General features: G+C 41.7%; 2 protein-coding genes across 3 annotated transcripts in view; both read left to right on the top strand.

The window, feature by feature from the left end:
- Positions 1–19,088, top strand: part of CD151 (CD151 molecule (Raph blood group)) — a 236,731-nt gene that overhangs the window by 105,576 nt on the left and 112,067 nt on the right. The window lies entirely within an intron of this gene.
- TSPAN4 (tetraspanin 4) overlaps positions 9,523–19,088 on the top strand; it is a 376,357-nt gene continuing 366,791 nt past the window's right edge. For both annotated transcript variants that reach the window (XM_069857860.1, XM_069857861.1), the window contains exon 1: positions 9,523–9,621. The gene's annotated coding sequence lies outside the window, so the exon portion shown is untranslated. The remainder of the gene's footprint in view (positions 9,622–19,088) is intronic.

The following is a 19,088-nucleotide window of genomic DNA, read 5'->3' as shown; positions in this document are numbered from 1 at the left end:
CTGGCGCTGTTGCCAAACACCAGTGCTCTTAACTTACTGTACAGCAGCTCTTTGTTTACCAGAAAGTGCCTGCCACAGCTGCAGCGATTCTGATGCAGCAAAAGTGTGTGACTTTTTAATAGTTGGCTGACATGCTTACAGTTGATGCTATATTGCTGTGCCAGCACCAGGGCCCGTGGCCATATGGAGGGTCAGAGCAGAGGGAATTACTAGGTTTACCAAGATCATAGGGTCATAGAATCACCAGGTTGGAAGAGACCCACCGGATCATCGAGTCCAACCATTCCTATCAAACACTAAACCATGCCCCTCAGCACCTTGTCCACCCATGCCTTAAACCCCTCCAGGGAAGGTGACTCATGACCCCTTCTGTGAAAAATTTTTTTCTAATGTTCAGCTGGAACTGGTGGAAAACTTAGTTGATTTGTGTGTTTTGTGTGGTTGGTTGGCTTAGAAGACTGAAAGATCTAGACTTTACTTAAAATTGAGAATGTGTTGTTTTAACTCTGAAGTTACCATGAAGGGCAAAGATAGGGTAGGTGTATCTTGTCCCTGGAAGGACTGTGGTTAAAACTGTGTGATGTAGTTTACTGTGTTGGAGATTTTCTGGGAGCAAAATGTGTGTCTCTGTGTAAATAAAACTAAGCAATAAAACTAAGATAATTGTCATTTTAAGTCACTAGCTTAAAGGGAAAAGCTGAAAAGCTTTCAAAGGGAAAAAAAAGTCAGTACTTTGCATAAATTACAGCACTGGAAAGCTTACAGTTGCTGTGTCTGTTAAGTGCTTCACTTGATTGATTGGTGTAGGAAATTAAATGACATATAAACTGTTATTGTTACCACCAGAATTTCCTTTGCCTGCACTGGCCAATTTTCCTGTCTGCCTTACTCCTCCACAGGTGCTTCTCAGTGTTTGCTCAGGGCATGCTTGTGGGATGGCATTTGCCTAGCTGTTGCTCCTTTTGGAGCTGGATGCTCACTGAGTGTATGAGGGCACTTGGTTGATCTCCCGGCTTGTTGTGGATGATCTTGGGGCAGCTTGAAGTCACTGTGACTCAATGTCATGCCACAATATTAGGTTGGCCTCTAAAAGAATGTGGTGTGACCATGGACCTACCTAGTTAAACATCAGTTAGCTCTGGTGGTGCTGCTCAGGGAGAGCTTGGAGAGTGGGGAGGATCCTCATAGTGTCTCAGGTCCATACCCATCACAGCATGGGAAGGATTGTCCTTCTTGTGCTTAGAAGGATGATAGAGGAAGAAAAGTATGTAATATTGTGATAATATAAGAGATATATTGGCTCTTTGGGAATTGGAGCAACTCCTCTAGAAAATACCTATGATCTCTCCTCAAAGGCTTACAGATAAAGATAGTTGGCTATGTCCACTGAGAATATATTTTGGGAGCTAAGTACCTGTCATATTTTAAAAATACCATGTGTTTCTGGGAGCCCTGGGGTAGTTTCAAGAAGCACTGGGCAAATATTAGAATTAATGCATTTAAACAGTGCTGTGTCTATATCTCTGTGTGTGTACAGTTGTATATATGAATTTAAATGTATTCTTTGAAGAGAAACCTCTGAAGGTGAATTTGAAATAATGATAAATCAGATTAAGATTTAAACTTTCCCTAACCGTTTAATAGCACTTAAATTAAAAGGTATTTACCAGTGCAGGTTTGGCTAGGTCTTTAAAGGAAAATGAAAGTGCTCAAACCAAAGGAAATCGATGGCTTAATTGTCTGGAAAAAAGAGTTCACTGCAGTGTCAGGATAACCTTTGAGAGCTATAGTGTGTTCTGCAGGTGTAGGGAGAATATTTGTCATTTAAGTTTTTCAGCAATATTGGTTCCGTGACAGGTAACATGTGAAGTTGTGAGACTGACTGGGAGTTGCAAATGCTAGGTAGCTTGCAACTGAAAGGATGAATTGTGTTGCTGTTTATTTCTAGAGTGCCCAGGGTACATGGGAACTTAAAGCCTTGTCTCTCTGCTCTATATTTGGGAATACAAGTGACAAAAGTGCAAAGTTTCTCTGCAGGAGAAGAGGGAACTTTCCCATGGGTCAGCCTGAGACTTGGAACAGGCAGAGGAGGGTCATAGATTTTGTGGCTTTCAGTGCTAAGCTGAGCACAGATGCCTTTACAAGCAGGAACACAGGATGCAAGTATTTAACAAAACCTTGTCAAGTGAATATTCCAGTCCATGTAATTCTCTCTAGAATGCTGCTAAAAGATTTAACAACACATGGCAGATGGTTATGTTGCTTACTACAGTACTAGAAAGTGTATAGTATTACAGTAAAAAAAAATATATAATAAATACAATAAATATATATAATATATATTATATATAGAATCATAGAATCACCAGGTTGGAAGAGACCCATTGGATCATCGAGTCCAACCATTCCTAGCAAACACTAAACCATGCCCCTTAGCACCTCGTCCACCCGTGCCTTAAACACCTCCAGGGAAGGTGCCTCAACCACCTCCCTGGGTAGCCTGTTCCAGTGCCCAATGACCCTTTCTGTGAAAAACTTTTTCCTAATGTCCAGCCTAAATCTCTCCGGCGGAGCTTGAGGCCATTCCCTCTCGTCCTGTCCCCTGACACTTGGGAGAAGAGGCCATCACCCTCCTCTCTACAACCTCCTTTCAGGTAGTTATAGAGCGCAATGAGGTCTCCCCTCAGCCTCCTCTTCTCCAGGCTAAACAGCCCCAGCTCTCTCAGCCGCTCCTCGTAAGACCTGCTCTCCAGCCCCCTCACCAGCTTCGTTGCTCTTCTCTGGACTTGTTCCAGAGCCTCAACATCCTTCTTGTGGTGAGGGGCCCAGAACTAAATATATATAATACATATATATAATTTAATGACTAGAAAGGGGTCAGATATCTGACAATCTGCCAGCCAAGTAGCTGTGCTTAGGGTTGGTTGCTCCTGAATAAACAGGAACACTTGTCTAGTTACTTGTTTTTATAACTATAATTTGGTATAGCAAAGGTGAAATAATATTCCCTGGAGCCTTGATCTTGGACAGAAGATAGATTTCTTTAGTTGTAAGCTGTACATGGATCTCAAGCACACAAGATCACAGTTCACCAATAATATTTGCAGATCTATATCATTTCTTGGAAAAGGGGATGTAGCTTTGAGCCTGAGCTTTGTTGGAGTTAGTGTTTACTCAAGAGCTTTTTGAGGTGTTGGGCAGAGTCAATAAAGATGGTGCTTTTCTGAATAGGTTTGCAGTAGAGCTCGCATGGAGGATGCAGAGTGCAAGTGGATGTTTAGGGTGGAGTGCCTGAGTGGTGGTTTGCTATTTGCACAGACTTTTTAATGGAAATTACCTGTTCTCATCAGTTTAAGAGCTGATATGCAAGTATGCTGCAGTACCATATTCTGGTATAAAGAATAACTTCAAGTAGTAAAATCAATACAGTAGTCTTTGGAGACAAGGTCAAAGCATATGTTGCAGGAGTATGGTTGTTAGAGTTAATACTGATGTAAGGAGGATAAGAAGAGCATAAAGTTCAGAAAATCTGAAAATAGGAGTGGGAAGGGAGTATCTATTTATATATTCCCATATCTGTATATATAAAAACATATTAAATATATAACTATATATAAACACATGGGGGAATCTAAGAGGGTAATTGAAGTATTGAAGCTTGCACAGGTATCAGCTGGAGATTGCTTATCTGATAGATTTGCTGGAATTTGAATACGTGGTGATGGATATGGGCATGGCAGGAGAGCTTGCAGTAAGAAGTAGGAATTAAAGGAAGAGATTTCAAATGAACAAAATGATTCAAAGTTGTCAAGTGCATTTCTGTTTGAGGGGAGAGCATGTGAGGAAGAAATGCAATGTTACCAAAATAAAATAAAATAAAAGTGGGTGGGAAACTTGTGGGTGATGGTGGAGAGATGAAACTTGCTAATGTTTCTTTTTGGTATTTTTCTCTTAAAGACAAGAACAAGCAGTGTTCATATCTGCTTTAAAATTTAATTTCCATAGACTTCTGTATTTAGTAGGACTTCAAGGAATAGCCTTTTTTGTTGTTGTTACAGGTACTGGCTACTAATGCAAGAGAAGAGCCACTCAGTAATTTCCTGGTAGAGCTGCAGTAGTTGAAAGCAGAGCAGAGACTGAAAAAATACTGCTTGTCACTGGTGGAGCTTGCTGTGCCTAATCTATGTGACACAAAGCATTTCTGTATGGTCTTTTCAAGACAGGGAAATTGAGTTGCTCCACACATGTATGTCTTGTGTGCTGTCGTGACAGAAATCAGGACAATTCCCTTCTACCTGTTGTCCCTGGTAATATTTAGCCTTGGTTATCTGTGTGAGTGCTGGCAAAGAGAGACCACTTCGTAATGCCTTATGGGAAGACTCATAAAGCAAAGCCTTTCCTCCTGTTTAGGTTCACCATTCAATGCCATTGATGATGTCTCTGTTGATAATGATTCTGTTTCTTGGGATTGCTTCCCAAATGTATGCAGGTCAGTGCTTATCATGTTATGGGTCTTGCCTCAAAATAGGGAGGGTGAAGATTTTTCTGGTTAAAGGGAAAGAAAAAGAAGTAAATTTTTACTGGGCTTAGAGAAATGAAAACTCAGGTGATATTAGCATCCCATGGTACTAAGTGTCTTCTAACTGCCGAGTTCGCTCTGTGCCTTTAAACAGTCCAATAAGTCTTACCTGTAAGCCTGGCAAGATCATGGAGCAGGTATTCCTGGAAGCTATGCTAAGGCACATGGAAACAGGGGTGACTGGTGACGGCCAGCATGGCTTTGCTAAGGGGAAATTGTTCCTGACAAACCTGATGGCCTTCTACAATGGGGCATAGGTGGATAAGGGAAGAGCAACTGGTATTATCTATGAGGATTTGTGCAAAGCTGTTAATGCTGTCCTCCACAGCATCCTTGTCTCTAAAATGGAGAGACATGAATTTGATAGGTGAATGATTCTTTGGGTAACAAATCGACTGTATGGTTCCATCCAGAGAGTAGTGGTCAATGGCTCAGTGTCTGGATGGAGTTCGGTGACAAGTGGTGCCCTCAGTAGTCCTTGTTTGGACTAGTATTATTTAACATCTTTGTTGGGAACATGGATGGTGAGATTGAGCGCACCCTCAGCAGGTTTGTGTATGACACCAAGCCGAATTGTGTGGATGATACTCTAGAGGGGTGGGATGCCATTCAGAGGGACTTTCACAGTGGTGGGCCTGTGCAAACATCATGAGGATCAGCAAGGCCAAGTACAAGGTCCTGCACCTGGGCTGAGGCAATCCCAAACATATTTACAGGCTGAGGGATGTGAGTTGAGAGCAGCCCTTAAGAGAAGGACTTGAGAGTATTGGTGGGTGAAAAACTGAATGTGAGCTGACAATGTGTGCTTACAGCCCAGGAAGCCAACCCTATACTGGGTTACATCAAAAGAAGTGTGACCAGCAGGGCGAGGGAGGTGATTCTGCCCCTCTACTTGGCTCTTGTGAAACGCCACCTGGCGTGCTGTGTTCAGGAAAGATGGGGATCTGTCAAAGAGAGTCCAGATGATCAGAGGGCAGGAGCACCCTCCCATGCAAGGACAGGCTGAGAAAGTTGGGGTTGTTTAGCCTAGAGAAGAGAAGACTCCAGGAGACCTCATAGGGGCCTTCCAGTACTTAAATGGGGCCCACAGGAAATCTGGGGAGGGGCTTTTTATCAGAAAGTGTAGTGATAGGATGAGGGGTAAAGGTTTTAAGATGGAAGAGGGGAGATTTACATGAGATATTAGGAAGAATTTTTTTTACTTCCCTGGAAGTGTTTAAGGACAGGCTGGATGGGGCTTTGAGCAACCTGATCTAGTGGGATATGTCCCTGCCCATGGCAGGAGAGTTGGAACCAGATGATCTTTAAGGTCCTTTCTGACCCAAACTGTTCTCATTCTGTGAAGTAGCAGCACTCTGTACAGCACTAGGGCAGTGAGAGATGCCCTGCATCTAGAAACCAGATTCCTTGATCGATGTGAAGAGAAATATAAGTTCAAGAAACAGCTATCCTGGATCACAGCGGAAAGTCACTTTGATCTCTATTGCTGACAGCAATGCCTAGGGAAGAAAGCAAGAGTGGGGAGAGCAAGAATGCAAGTACAGTTGTTTCAAAGCAAGAAATTTAGAGATCGGGACTCTTGTCTAGCTGAGGGTATCCACTTTCCTGGAAAGCTGTGTGTCATGGTTTAAGCCCAGCTGTCAGCTATGTACCACACAGCCGCTCACTCGCTTCCCTCCCTGGTGGGATGGCAGAGAGAATTGGAAGGGTAAAAGTGAGAAAACTTGTGGGTTGTTAAATGTTTAATAGGTAAAACAAAAGCCATACATGTAAGTAAAGCAAACCAAGAAATTCATTCGCTACTTTCCATTGGCAGGCACAGGTGTTGAGCCATCCCTAGGAAAGCAGGGCTGCATCATGCATAATGATTACTGGGGAAGACTCAGAATGTTGCCCCCTTCCTTCTTTTTACCCCAGTGTTTTATTGCTAAGCATGATGTTGTATGGTACGGAATATCCCTTTGGCTGCTTGGGGTTGCCTGCCCCAACTGTGTCCCCTCCCAGCCTCCTTGCTGGTGGGTTAGTGCGAGAAGCAGAAGGTGTCTTGACGCTGTGTAAGCACTGCTAAACAATAACTAAAACATCCTGGTATTGCTAGTCAATATTGTTTTCAGCACAAATCCAAAATGCAATCTCATAGTAGCTACTATTAAAAAAAAAAATTATCCCAGCCAAAACCAGCACGCTGAGCTCTCTGTGGCAGGTCTTTAATCAGGCAGTTTGAATTTAGGTGTTAGGACTCAATTCGCTCTCTCTTGCTAAGCTGTAGTTTGCTCCTTTAAGCACATGTGAAGTTAGCCTGAAAAAAATCTGCTAAATGATTGGGAGTTGTCAGAGAATTCTTTTTAGATGGATTCCAGATTGTGTGGTGCACCCAGAGAGCTAGGAAACGTTTGACACAAGTCAGGACAGAAAAATTAAACTCAAGCCTCTGGACGCTGGAGCAGAATATCTGGTGTAGCTGGGTTTGTGGGGAACCTTATAGAACTAATTGGAGTTACGCTGCAGCTGACATTCCTGTTGTTATTAAATTTAATGCTTAGAGGCCCCATTGTGCTTAGCAACTCATGATAAAAAGACATAAACATCTTGTAAAATGTAGTCCCTGGTCAAAAAAGGAGCCAAAATAAAAAAAAAAAAGAAAGAAAACAATCCATGAAAGAAAGTGGGAGCAAGCAGACAAAAGGTTTTGCCTGGGGTAATACAAGAAGTCATTTTTGGAGAGAGAAGCAGAGACCTGGTTTCTCTGCCGCTGGTGCCAGCACCTTTGCTGAAATGGTAGTTGCCTGGGCTCACGTATTGGAAAAGGGCAAGGGAAATCAGTGCAACGGCTATGGTACTCAAAGAAGAGGATTTTGGGTGTCTTCTAGACTTGAAGAGTAGATTTAAATGCAGCTTACTGAGATCACATACTCTCATTACAGTAATCCTGCCACATCTGATGGCAGCTACAACCTCTGTTTCAGGAGGCAGGATTGCAGCCCGAATAGCCACATGTGACCTAGCTTTTGTTAATGTTTTACAGACGTGATGAAGAGAGGGTGGTACAGGGTTATACATGACTACACAGGCTCATTGAAGGCAGTGTTGTGTGCTTGTTTCTGCATCTTCTCTGCTTTATCTCTTGAGCTGGTTGTCAACTATGTTAAAACACGTGTGACTGCAGTGTAAATACAGCTTTAGATATGTATTTCCTCCTGCATTCCTGTAGAAAAGATAAGACAAAATGTGTTCTGTGCATCTGCGCTTGTGTTTACTGCACTGCTCTCTCTAGGGATGCAAATGAATGGTAAGACTGGGTCAAGCCAGTGGGCTGTCTCGCTTGTTCTTTTCACAGTAGCCAACAGCACCTGCAGAATCAGCCATTACCAGTCCACAAAAGTCATGGGGAAGGAAAGAAAGATTTGTTTGCATTGTTATTACTAAGGCTTCTACTTTGTTCTTGCTTCGTGGTTGAATTTGTTTTTCTAGGAAGAATCTTTGCTGTTATGAGTCACTCTAGCTTTAAAGAAGGATTTTGCTTTCAGCTGCCTTTTACCTTAAAAGGTGATGTTGTTTCTGGTATTTGTCAAGTTTAGGAAAAAAAAATATCTAAAAATCATCAGTCAGCTCTACCTTCTCAAGAAACACTTGGTATCTACTTCCTTCGTTCTTTGTTTTAGAAAAACCAAAATAAAGCAATGCTAAGGGAGCGCATTGTTGATTTTCCTTTGAGACCTGCTTGATTTATGTGGCAGTGAAATATCAGACAGAAACACTCCTGCACATAACAAGGATGAAGCCTGCTTTCTGTTGTACTGGATTTCTAGACCATCTGGAAATTAGTGGCATTAAGCACTAGGCAAACCAGGCACAGTTGGTCTGTTGACCAAAGGTCTTTCAAGTGGGTAGATAAGCTGCAGTCTTGGTTGTCTCTGGTCAGTAAGGATGTCATAGTTAATTTATAAGGGTTGTTTTTTTTTTTAACATTAATTAGTTTACAGTGGGGCTAATGGCATTGCACTTAACTAAAATCTATCTGCAGTTCCAAACTTAATGCTAAGGAGCAAAAATGCACTAGCAAAAATCTTGTGGCACAGAACAGTGGTGTAAATGTTAATCCACTATAACAACAAAAGCTGCAATGGAAAAAGAAGGGGTTGGGTTTTTTTGAAAATGTTTGTCTGAAGTACAAACCTTACTGCTGCTTCTATAGGCAGGACTAAACTGTTGGTTGATTATGCATTTGCATATTAACTGTGCAACTGAGTATGGCTACAACCCTACTTTTCCCTGTGCAGCAACACTGTGCAGTTTCACCACTCCTAGGAGGAGGTGCTTTTTGTTTGCATAAACTGCTTCCACCTGCTGAGGATGTTTCATTGGCATTTGTCAGTCTCAGAAACTTGAGTGATTAGAAATATTTATCAATTTTACCCCCCTTTGCCATGACCTTCTGCCTGTATTGGAAACATGAGTTTGTGCTTTTTTCTGCATTTTTTCTGTGCATTGTTTCCTAGGAACAACAAAACTTGTTTCTCAAGATGCTGGTGGACCACAAATTACAGGGTGCTGTTCTGTAGGCACTCTCTACCTGGACTTCCCTCTGCATGCCCGGCGTGACTTATGTCTCTTGCCATTGCACATTTACTCTTGCTTTATAAGTTTGTGTGTGGATTCAGTGAGGAAAAAGTCACCTCTTCTAAACATTTTTTGATTCTGTATTGGAAGTATGCAAGAAGAGAGCTTCTCCAATAAATCAATTTAAATAATAACTAAATAGAAACCTGAGTTTCATTTTAGTAACAAACTTGATTGAAGTTGAAGAGTGTTTAGGGAGGTATAGAAAGGAGGATAGGGGATTGTGAAACAAGGAGCTGTTATCTTGGATTGAGAATTTTGTTCCTGAAGTGACTTGTGATCACTACCTGCCTGTTTTACTCATGAATCTGTTCTTTTGTGTCTTGCAGTGGCAGCGCTGAAGGGCTGGCAGTTATTGCAGTGGGAGATCAAAAGCTACTTAAACTCCATATTGTGTGTCATCTGCAAAACCACTAGTGACAGTGAGTTTCTCCTACACATATTCTATTTTCCCCAGTGAGAATTTGTTAGCTGTAATCTGTGATACTAAACTTCTCTATTTATACTTTCTCAGCTCACTTACTACTGCAAAAAGATTTGATTTACTGATCCCAAGCCAAATGGATACATACTTTCCCTCTCAGCTCCCAAAACCTCACATTGGAAGCTCAGCATTGCAAACTCTTCTTTTCTGGCCACCTGCACACCTTGTGCTGGGGTTTGTGGTGAGGGGAACACAGAAGACTATGAAGACACAGAAGACACGCTTTGAGTGTGTGTTCTGATTATTCATGCAATGGCCAAGATGAGACTTGGACAAAATATTTTTTTCTGAGAACAGCTTCAGAAAGAATATTATGTAAGTAAAAAGAGGAGACAAAATTACTGCTTGAGCAAAGAAGTTTAAACTTCCCTACTTGTTCAGAGTGCCAGAAACAAACACATCATACAAGTGTGGCATCTAGCCATAGGCGGTGGCAGGTGAAAGGAGATGGTGTCTCAATGCTGGAATGTTCCTGAGTCTGTTTCTAGGTAAACTCTTAAAATGAGAGGCTGGAATCTTCCTAGCAGTATAAAGAGGAGCTAGCTAACTCAGAGCTATTTGGATATCAAATGAAAATTCTTGAAAATACTAATTCCCTCAAACTCTCTTTATTTCTACCTAAACAAAATACAGTGAATAAAATGCTTCCCTGCTCCTGCCAGCTGTCTGTCACTGTCCATGGAACTTGACTGTGATTCTTTTTGTCAATAATTCTCTTCTGCCAGTAACTCAGTAAAACACACTCGGGTGGTTTTGATATTTCACGCCCTTTGAAATGGTGGCATTGTTTGCAAAGCCGTCTCTGGTTTTCAGAGTTATTTACCTGCTTTTTGTGCTGGTTGGGAGAGTTGAATATGTCAGTTGTGTATCTCCTATGCAGAATCCAGCTGCAAGAGTAGAAGGGCAGGAGAAAATCTATGCATGTGCAAGTGTTTGCTTTGAGGAAAACTTGAGGACTCAATGGACAAAAAATATTAAGTGCTTAAGGGAGCATAGAACATGTCTACAATTAAATGGTATTGAATGTTGACGTAGTGTAGATTTTGGGTTAAGGGATCGGGCATGATGGAAGTAATCATGATCAGATAACTCATTCTCCTAAGTTCTAATGGCAATAGCAGGAGGAATCAACACTTTAAAAGGAAAAAGCCCCAAAAATCTCTATTGCAAGGTTATAGGAAAGAGAATTGGACACACAATGTGTGTTTCTAGCCTTTGTCAATATTGTGGAGGCATAAATTACTTAAGAAAAATTTGCTTCTGGAGAGTTATTGTGTTTTACCTGGAAGGACAGAGCCAGCTTGCAGCGTGTGTAGGGAATAATGCCTGTCAGAAATTGATCTTTGAGTGAAAGTAATTGTTTTAATCAACAGTAGTTAAAAGTGAGGCTGAGTGAAAGGAAGAAACAACTGCTCTGCTGGAAGACTGCTTCCACTGCTGCAGACATGCCCTGAGATTCATATTTTATGTATTAGGAATATTGATCAAGGCCATGGTTGTACTTTGCATTAGCACTATTCTTTCTGATCATTATGACCAAGATTTCCTTACTCCTTTGAATTCTACTCTTTCTCTGTGACCAGATGGTGGGTCCGGTGGGGAGCTTGGCCTTGTATGAGGTTACTAGCTTAGCCCTTTTGTTCTGATTTAATGTGCAGAAGTGACTGTTTTAAACTCAAAGCTCAAAAGCCGTGGCTTGGCCTCTATAGTCTCTTCTGTGGTCCCCTCTAGTAAACCTGAATGTGAGCGTTGTTTCTGCTGGAGGCAGCATCATGTAGTCAGAGTTTGTCTAGGATATCTCCCCCGACACTCTCTTCCCTTGTTAGTCTCTTAGATCCTTGATCTTGGCTGCAGGCTTTTTGCCGAGAGGTTTAAATGAGACGTATCCTGTGTCAGCTGACAGAGAACACTGCTTAAAGCAGAAGCTTCTTGGTACATGGACAAATATTTGGCTGAATCTACTGGCTGTGGCAGACATGCTGGTTGTTTTGTCAGGAATGCTAACAGAAATAATCTGTGGTGGAGTGTTTTCTCAAATGTAATTGTAAAGGGTTGTCACTGGGAACAGTGACTGTATGCACAATCTGAGATACACTGAGATGAGTGCTGTAAAGGAGCCCTAATCCTTGTGTTTCTGCAAAGAAACAGCCTAGGCTGCTTTTTGAAGCTTTTGGCTTTCAAATCAAAAGCAGGATTGCTTTGACACACTTAAGCCTGCTTTCTGTTTCTCTTGAGTCAATGTCCCTTCCCTTCTGATTCTTTACAGTGTCCTGAGAAAGCTGAATCTGTGGAAGTCACTTCCACTTGCATCTGTTAAAACTAGCTGTCAGCGAAGGATGAGGTTGCAGATTAGTGGTGTCAAAGGCCTTTTCTGTGCTATGATATTTGGCTAGTGCACCCTTGAGTAGGCAGGACTCTGCAGTTGTACTTGCTTGAGCAAGGCTCTCTGGGGAGCAGATCAGCCTTGGTGTGATGCTGGATGCACAGTAGATGCTGCACTGGCAGTACTGCTGATGCAATTCCTTCTCCCCTTGACACACTGCATCCATGATTTTCTGCTCTAACTTGCTTGTTCTTTTGTTTGGCCACCAGACTTCCCAAGTGAGCTGTGCAAGTGCATGCTGGCTGGTACACCACTTGAAAGGAGAATGATCTGGTAGCTGATTTAGAGCTCTGCAAGTCCAGTTTCAGCTCTCTGGTCTGCTTGCAGATTCCCTCTGAGAATTCAGTAACATGACATAATCTCTGTGCTAGTTTCCTTTCTGTTAAAGGACATATGGATGGGAACTGAGGGTAAACGTAGAGCCGGTGAATGCTCCAGTGTAGCGGTTGAAGAAGTAACTGAAGTATTAACCAGGATTTCTTTTGCTAATATTTATGCATAGCCCAAATAGTATTCCTGAAGTCTTTTTAGCAGTCAAATATGAGATGATGAGCAATCAGTATGGATGGAAAATTCAGGGGGAAGGTTCTGTACCCTGCCAGGGATACTGAGGTGTAAGTATGAGATCCCAGCATTCACCGTCCCACTCTGGTCACTGAGTGTGTCTCACCTCTCTGAATGAAAGCGCTTGCTTGGACCTGAAGAAGCAGCAAACAGCTTGGGTTCACATTCCTCACCTGGTGTTCCAGTGGCAGGTGCTGCTTTGTTCCTTATGTGGCTTTGCCTTATGTAGTCACATCTGCTGAACTTGGCTGTTATATATTGGCTTTCAGCATTTACTTCAGGGTCACGGCAAAGTCTTATGCCTGGCTTCCCAAATGTCACCGGGCAAAGTTCTTTTCAGAACCTGGCTATTTTGTGGCTGTGCAGCCTTACCTCAAAATAGTTGCTGTCCCCAGTGAGTCAATAAGATCTTGATAGGATTGACAGGTATAAAACATTCCCTCTGAACTCTGAGATGAAAGTGAGGCAGTTCCTTTCTCCTTCCAGAAGGCTCGTCTGCCATAAGAAGAGGAAGATTGTTTTCTTTTTTTAAGTCTAGCTCATATCAGGTATCCTAGCAGTGCCTATAGCACTCCACGGCAGCATACTGTGATGCCTCATGCTGTGGGAAACTGGGAATATGGCAAAGAAAGGTAGCTGTGCCAAGAGGCTTCTGTCTGCCTTGATAGGATAGTGCATGTGACTCTTACAGAATTACCTGAATCTCACTGGTGATACAGTGGAAAAGGAATAGGGTTAAATCAAGTTAGGGTTCAAATATTCAGATTGCAAGGATGCTCCCTGAGGTCTGATCTGCCTGCTTGCAAATGGCATAGCATAGGGAACAGAATAGATGAGAGAAGTCTTTTTTTGGCTCTGCACTGCAAATATGTAAGCCAACCTTGCTTTGGCACCCAGCCCAGGGTGGAAAGGATGGCTGATCATCCTGCCCTTCCAGTGCTGACAGCTATTGCTGTCAGGGACAGATGTGACTTGGGTCTAAGATAGGGATAACAGCATGAGTGCTTTTTAGTGGGAAGGTAAATCTTAGCAGGTAGTGCAATTTGTCTGTTCCACAGTAAAGGAAACAGCAAAAATGCTTTTGTGTTCTCTTGGTGTGTTTTTCTTATTTTTTTTCATATGGGTTCCTAGGATGCAAGGATATTGCTCAAATATTCTGGTACTTAACAATTTTGGATTATATTTTTGGTTCATCCAGTCTCATAACCTGTTCTTCCTTGTGCCAAAGCCAGTTACCTTACTGAAAGGAAGCGGGCAGTTCTGGGATACCACTAGCTCTGCAGAAATAAGTCTGTATATTTGATCCTTATGAAAATGTTTTGAAGAACTGAACAAGAAAGCAGTGTAGGAATTTGGTGGGCAGATTAATTGCATTCCTGTTTCAGACTGTTTATTCATAGCTTTAACTTCTTTAAGGCAAAAAGGAGACTATTTTTAGCTTGCCTTTCCCCCCCTCCTTATTAACCCAAACAAATTCCTCTGTCAGAGGAGAGGGTGAAGTTGAGAGGAAGGAAGGGTGGAATTGAAACTGCTTCATTAAATTGATTTCAAGATCATCAACGATTTTGTTTTTGCATTATAATTCTGAGCACACAAGAGTCTTTACGCTTTCTAAAGAGGGGGGAAGCTTTGCATTCAGAGAGGGAAGGGTGAGAGCCTCTGAGACAATGAAGTGGTTATGGAAAGCTTATGCCTTTTGCTTGCTGAGTATCTCTGGTTACTTCTGTTAGGGTTAGTGTCATTTCTGGGGAATGGTGCAGCTTGGTAATAGTTTGCTCTCACAGCTTCTGATTCTCATCAAATACCTTGTGTTGCAAGATGAAAGGGAGGATTCCAGTATAAGTAGAAAGATAGTTTAGATGTGGCTAACCCACTAATGACAGATATTCTCCCTGAGACCAAGTTCTCCTGAGTCCCTAATATACATGTTTTAATGGTTTTATGGTAAGCTGCTTCTTAAGTAGAGAGAACAAGAGCAAGTCCAACAGCTTTCTTACTAGATTGAAGTGACACTGGCTTTAACATTCACATGATTACTGACTTAGATGTACTGCAGAAAGTATTGCTGAATCCAGTGATCTAAAGTGACTGCTGAATCCTGTGAATCTAGTCTGTAGAAAGTTGGATGCGAACTTTGATTGACAACCCAGCAGCTGGTGCTACCTGGCCACTGCAGAGCACTGTTGCTTTTCTTGTTTCTCTGAATCTCTTAAGCTTTAGTATTGGTTCTTCAGTACCTGTTAGTTTCCCCTCCCTCTGATAAGAGCTGAAGGATCTTTACATTAGAACATGCGTGAAGTCTACCTTTGGTGGTGAAAAGAGCCACTCATGCTGTTCTGTCTGACTGCACAGGCTACTCAAGGTTGGATCCTAAGTTATCTCTTCTTGCCATGTGTTGCTTCTGTTGTGTGTTCTCCTGAGCTGCTGGGGAACTACTGAAAAACAGAGGTTTTATTTGTGTCTAAAGAAAATAAAAACTTTTCTGTTTTAGAAATAAACAGCAACCCCTCCCCAAGTAAATCTTTCTGTTTTCCGTAATAACTGGCTACTGAGTTATTGAACTGTGTATGAGCTCAGCGCTGGCAAGAACAACTTGATTTTCCAAGCCTCAGTCCCAGAGAAGACTCCCTGTTGCTGAGGGAATCAACATTCTGTGGACTCTTAGGTTTTCTCTTTATCTACTTTATTCTCCTCTTCCACTTATCCAACTGAAAGACTTCTCCAGATCACAGCTGCGCCTCACTCAGACTTTTCCGGTCTCCAGCCTAGAAGTGTTCATAGTTGGGTTATCTCATTTCTGGACCAAGATAATCCTATGGTTTAAATGGCTCTCCTCCTTTCTTGCCGCTCTCCTCCTCAAGTGTATTTGCAGGTTGTGATCCTGTCCCTTATTAGGCTGTGTTTTGCCAACTTAAGCCAAGCTTTCCTGAGACAGCCCTCTTATTCTTACCAGCAGTTTTGTGCACATATTCTCGATTCAGTTTATCAGTGAATTTTGGTGGGACCAGAACTGCTTTCAAGAAGAGGATCTGGGAAAGGGGTGCTTTCATTAGTACTAATTTCTACATCTGACCATTAACTGTAGGTTAAGCTAGATCATATATTTGAGAGGGATCCTCTGATCTTGCTTTGATGATATCAAGTAATGGTGACTCTTCTGGATCTAGGGAAATTTTGTCAATGGTTGGTTATTTTGACATTTAAATAAGTACCTTAGATATCTACCTTTAGCCACTGTATCATGAAATGCCTTTCGTTGTTAGTTTACAGAGGCAAAAAATTTGATTTTTCTTAGAAGTGCGCTTATATTTGTAGACTATATAAAACAACTAGTAAATTACTAGAGTTTGAATTTCAGAAACCGAGTATTCCTATTCACAGAAAAGATCCCTTTTAAGATATCTTTAAGTATCCAAAAATGGTTCACTATCAGCTTCCATCTCTGGAGGACACTGGGCAGAGTCCATCACCAAGTATATGCAAAGAATGAAAATAAAGTCCATTATTTATGACCTTCTGTCTGAGCTTCCCTGGTTTGCATGAGGAAAGTGGAACTATGTGGAAATACTTGGCCTCCCTCTGGATTTCTGGCTTCTTTGAAGGTTGCCTTGATCTTTGTGAATAATCTTTGGCTTATATGTTTGATTTCATGCAAACTAAATCTTTCTATAATGCTCTTTTTATTTTTTTCAGGCTTTGGATATTAAGTGGATTTGAGGGGTTTCTCCCACTGTTTGGTGTAATGCCATTTTCCTTCTGCAGGCACTGAAGAATAGTGGGATGTGGTTCTGAGCAAGGCATAGCCTGCCATGCACAAAGTTAGAGTTTGTTACCTGGTTGAGCTGCAGGCACTCTAGCTGTCCGTGAGGGAACTGCACAGTCAGTGCCTGTTTCAAGCCCCCTTTAAACTGGAGAGCAGTGACAGTTTGGGCTAGCTGAGCTCTTATGCTTTCCTAACATGTCGTGTTAGTTCATTGTGCAGTTCTCTTCTAGTCACTTGCTACAGTCCTTTAAAATTACAATTACATAATTTATATAAATTTAGAGAGGAAAAGATGAAGATCTCTGTACCAGTCTCTTCTGTCATCTGTGGAAGCTAGGAATAGTTCAGGTGAGTACTCTTAAAAGTAAATAGCATTTAGAATGGAGGCTAACATTGGACAGTTTTTCATGTGCTGCAGAAGTTTTTTGGAGTCCCCTTGTCTTTATTCCTTGGTAGGAGTAAAGAATCTCTCCATTTTAATAAATGACTGCTGCTGAGTCCTGTGGCAGCTTCCGTATAGCTATTTGTCCTTGCCAAAGGAGAAGGTCACTGTCTTACTTTGAAATGAGTGGTTAGCCCAACCTCCTGAATTTAATCCTGCATGTGGGCAAGTGTAAGCAAAGCTTCTACATTGGATTTGCATCTAAATCAAGCTGATTTTATTTGTTTGCATCACAGCAATGTTCATGAGCCCCAGCTGGCAACTCATGCTGTGTATACAACTTGAGGACCCCAAAATGGTCCCTAACAGAAAGGTTTCAGCCCATGTGGTATTAATGGCTGCTGCATTAGTAAATGCTCCTGCCTGAATAAAGACTTCATCCTAGCTCTGCCCTTCCAGATGGAGGGAACACATAGTTTATGCTACAGGCTGGTGAGAACTGTACTTCTTACATACATAGGTCTATCTCTATTAGTTGTCTAGTGTTTCTCACTTGTGAACATGCGCACTCTCCTTGTGCATGCTCTTCCCTAAGCAGCCCATGGAGAAAGTCAGTGACCAGCAGTAGGCTGCTGGCCTCTTGCTGAAGGTGACCCGATCTTGCCTTTGATTTTCCCAGAGAACCCCTTGCAAGTGAACAGGAAGAGGAGCTTTGGGCTGTGTGGATTGTTCTTGCAAACTGCTCCGTGCCACCTGTTGTGGAACAAAACAGCACCTGGCAGGAGAGGGGTAAGGGAACAGCTTAAGGTTGCCCTTCAGTCAGGGACTGGTCAGTTAGGGCTATATGAGCTCTTTTGCCAGTTTTGGACACTTGCAGTCTGCATGATTAAGTTCTGTTTTAGGACTCAATTGCCCTGTTCATGAATAAAAAAATTGTTTTAATGGAAATCTCGGGCTTATCATCTTCCCCTCTGCTCCTGAAAGCTGAGTTTAAACCCTGATTTAGGAGCTGAAGGACAGCTCTGTTGACATGAATCTGAGGGAGAATTATTCTGTAAAAGCAAAATTGTCAGTCTTGTGAATTTTCCTCAAATGGCTCTTTTCTTGCTCTTGAGCATCACTGGAGTCCCGTTTGCATCAATCTGCAGATTCAGGAATAGTGTGTTGATTCCACTTGCATTTTGCTTGCATTTAGAAGGCTACCTCTGCAGCTACAAGGGCTGCATCTTGATTCATTTTTAATTGGTAATGTAGATTGTATGGAAGTTCAGAACTTGCATTTGCATTCTCCAGAGTAAGTATTCCAGTCATTATAGTAAGAATTACTTTTTGCAAACCCCATATCTTTATATAAGTCTCAGGTGAGGTGATGCAATAATTTTAATGCTTGGTGAAGTGAGGCCACCATTAGCTTTGGATGCCTTTAAACTAGCTGCTACATGTGACTCAGTTATGTGGACCCTTCCAGTCAGTAAAGAGAAGTAGATATTTTAGGACTTGGTTTATCTGGTCCTATTTTAGACAACTACTTTAGAAACAGATGAATCCTGCTTGCAGGGGCCTATTTCTCTCCATTGGTTGTAGTGACAGTTGTGTTAACTAGCACAGATGTTGATGTCAACATTTGTGCAAATTAATCCCATATGAAATAATTCCAGTTTTAAATTTAACTGATTGATTAAGTATTTTCAGTAAAGTGTACTGCCCAACCAGCAAAAATGTCCTGGCGCACCCAGGGAGCAGGTTGTGTGCTTTAGCTTCTTCTACTTTTATTCTCCAGCTCTTTATCTAAAGTATGAAAATTATTCCATCATGACAGGAACACTCCCTTCAGAAAGCTCTTTTTATCTACACAAATAGTTTCTGCGGTATTTTTCCACTAGTGTTGGCCTTTTGCTTTTCCGTCTTAGAGCTGGATTAGCTTCAGAAATGCAGAAGTGCCTTGTATGGAACTCTGAGGCACATTTATTTCTTTGACCAATAAATCAGTATTATAGTTTCCTGGGGACTGGAAAAGAGTGTATTATTATGGAGTTATACTTTTAAGTCCACTTTCCCGAATGCTGAATTTCCAAGGAAAAGATATAAATCTCCTTTGTGAAGTAGAAGAAGCTATATGAAACAGACTTCAGGGGCCTTATTCTCTTTGTGTTTATGCTTACTTGCCTCTTTTCCACCTTTCTCCCTTTCCTGAGGTACCACGGTATATTACTTAATCTCCTTTGAGGTAGATATAGCTTCTTTGTCATTGGATGGAATACATTGGTATTCAGAAGAGCGTTTTTCTGTGTCAGAGCCAATATTTTGTTTCTT

This window comes from Phaenicophaeus curvirostris, chromosome 5, assembly GCF_032191515.1.
Source record: "Phaenicophaeus curvirostris isolate KB17595 chromosome 5, BPBGC_Pcur_1.0, whole genome shotgun sequence".
Taxonomy (NCBI): Eukaryota; Metazoa; Chordata; class Aves; order Cuculiformes; family Cuculidae; genus Phaenicophaeus; species Phaenicophaeus curvirostris.
Note: the sequence above shows the minus strand (reverse complement) of the source record. Positions and strands in the feature narration are given on the sequence as shown.